Source organism: Carya illinoinensis, chromosome 15 (assembly GCF_018687715.1).
Source record: "Carya illinoinensis cultivar Pawnee chromosome 15, C.illinoinensisPawnee_v1, whole genome shotgun sequence".
NCBI classification, from domain to species: domain Eukaryota; kingdom Viridiplantae; phylum Streptophyta; class Magnoliopsida; order Fagales; family Juglandaceae; genus Carya; species Carya illinoinensis.
The window spans coordinates 12,328,384-12,331,153 of NC_056766.1; the positions used below are offsets into that span (position 1 = coordinate 12,328,384).

General features: G+C 41.0%; 1 long non-coding RNA gene across 1 annotated transcript; it reads right to left on the reverse strand.

The window, feature by feature from the left end:
* Positions 1-336: 336 nt before the first annotated feature.
* Positions 337-2,272, reverse strand: LOC122296202. The gene is made up of 2 exons (XR_006238425.1): positions 1,186-2,272; positions 337-724 (listed from the first exon to the last, which is right to left on the reverse strand). It is a non-coding gene; the product is annotated as an uncharacterized LOC122296202 (long non-coding RNA).
* Between the last annotated feature and the right edge of the window lie 498 nt (positions 2,273-2,770).

Below are 2,770 nucleotides of genomic sequence, written 5' to 3' on the forward strand. Positions count from 1 at the left end.
TTTAATATTATTATTGTTTTAAAATTTAAAAAAATTAAATTATTTATTATATTTTACATGAAAATCTAATAAAGTTATAGTGATGAGATTAAACCGTTTTTGTATTTAAACAGGCGTTATTGTCTTCCGAGTTAATTTCTTGAATCCATTTATCATACAAAAATGTGACAACATTATCCCAACTTTTCCTTCCTACGTTTTCCATCTGTTTGAGATCATTTCCATTATCTAGAAGTACGAGCTCGTATGTTACTTCAAGCCCCAAGCTTTAGTAAAGAATCTAAGATGACAAGCCTTCAACTGTGCCGGCCAACTAGACTTCTTGGTACCCCCTTGTAACTTTGAAAGAGATAGCAAAGATTCATATATATGATAAATTCGAAACACTTTTGAGACCAAGGTACAAAACAACCATACATGCAAAAGACCACAATATCCATTTTCTAACGTTCTTTTTCCATAAAAACACATTTCACCAGAACCACACATGCCAAAAATCTCATTGGCCCAACCACAACCACTTATTACATGTACACCATGGTCTCCCATCAGCACATTCACACATCCTGACTAGCTTCATCAAACCACGAGTAACGACCGTATTTGTGACTTTGTAACGAACGATAGTTTCACGCCTAACGTGTATCGTGACTAGGCATCCTCTAGCTCCTGCCAGCAGAGGGGCTACAGAGATGACTCGAGAGCGTTACCGTTTTCTTCGATTCTGTTATCGCTTGGCAGGCGACAAATTAGAGGACGTCACTCAGTTTTATACACTCCCGAGTGATCAGAAAAACTCTACCGAGATAATATTTCATTTCAGCTTGGAGTCATGTTACACACGCACTCACATGTTATCACCAATACATGAAAACCTAGTTTCACAATCTCATACAACATAGTATAACACAGCACAGTAACATAATCAAGACACATAATAATAACGGTAAATATGCATATACATGACATGCAGTATATTAGATGATATGACATAACACACGTCAAATAATAGAACAGCAAACACAAGATTACAGTTTCACAAACCAACTACAATTCCCAAACAATTATTGCCATTCCAATTCAAACACTTTGTAGCGCCCAAGGCCTTTCTCTCGACCAGACTGCAAACAGTATTAGTGAATAAATCATGTCATAATCTCAAGCTTGCGTCAGAGAGTTACTTACTATGCTGAAAGGAATATCTGGATGATCAAGCGAGCGACGAAACTAAGAGCTCCGCACTTCCGGAACTCTTTGCGAGAAAGCGCGACGAGTGGCGGCGTCAAAAGGGGCAGGGCACGGTGGCAGCAGCTGCTATGCACAGACATAGGCGGATCTGGTCTGTACGGCGAGGTTTACAACCGGAGAAATTAGGGGAAAGCCAGAATGTGGTGGCAGTGGGTGGAGGAGGGGTTCTTCACGGCCGGGCACGGCAGAGCATGGCGGGCCAGTGGCTACATGTGAGCCTAGCTCACGGGTTGGGCCGTTTCGTGGGAAGAGGGTGTTGGGAATGGGAAGGGGAAGGTGAGCATGTGGTTGAGCAGCGACTGGAACACGGCTGGGAGGGGAGGTGCGCGGCGGTGCACGGTGGCGCTGGACGGGAAACTTCCTAAATGTCACGGGAAGGGGGTTTTGAGGCTGGGGAACACGATAGAGTAGATAATAAGAGGAGAAAATGTGATTTTTGAGGTGAAAACAAAAGGGGAGGAGCTCGGCCCCTTATAGGCCGAGAGACCCATAACGACGAGACCCACCCACGGCGGCCATCCGGCACGCCTGGTGGAGCGCAGGTCACGGGGGAGGGACGCGAGGCCGTAACGTGTGAGTGTAGCTCGCGGTGGCCATCGGTGCTCACGAGTTGAGAGGAAGCTCGCGAAGGGTACAGCAGACTCGCAGCGACAGGGGCAACTGGTGGTGGCTCAGACGGTGGCAGGGAGACGGGAACCATGCCGACTAGTGGAGTCAGCGTGGTGGTGGACTGAAAAAAAAAAGAAAGAAGAAGTTGGAGTGGAGCCTTCGTGCGGCGCATCTGGAACGGGAGGGAGGAATAGGGTTGATTCACTTCCATTCCTCAAAACGACGAAGTTTTTGGGTGGGTTTTCAGGGGATGGGCTTTCTATGGGTTGGGCCTGAAATCCACCGAACTTTACTCTCTTAAAAGCACAGCAAAAGCCCACTCTAAATAAACACTCGCATTGAAGAATCTAAGCCCTCACAATATCATCAATAAAATTCTGCTTTGCTGATAAAAAAATAAAAAATAAAAAAAAATTAAGATGATTGTCGCGCTTTTTCTTTTTTTTTTTTCAAATATGAAACAAAGCTTTTGACTTTTAATTTCTTTTACAAGTACTAAGAGAATTTTGTTGACAAATAAATATTTATAGTCTAACTACAGAGGAAATATATAAAAGAAAATACTTAAATACAAGATAAGAAGGAGAAAAGGCTAAAAACAAATAATGAATATTTCCAATCAATACAAGAGCCTTAGCCCATAAATATTAAGTACTAATTGAGGGGATACTTGGAGAATAAAATTAGATGAGATGTGATTTTATAAATAGTAAGTAATAAGATAATTTAGTAATAAGATAGTTTGAGTTAAGTATTTATTAGGTTTTGAAAAAAGAGAGAGAAAAAGTTAAATATATATATTTTTTCAGATTTGAAAAAGTTTAAATTATTGTTTATTTTTTATTTGAAAGTTGAGAAAGTTATAATGATTAGTTTAAAAGTGTTTTGATTTAAATGATGTTCGGGAAAGAAA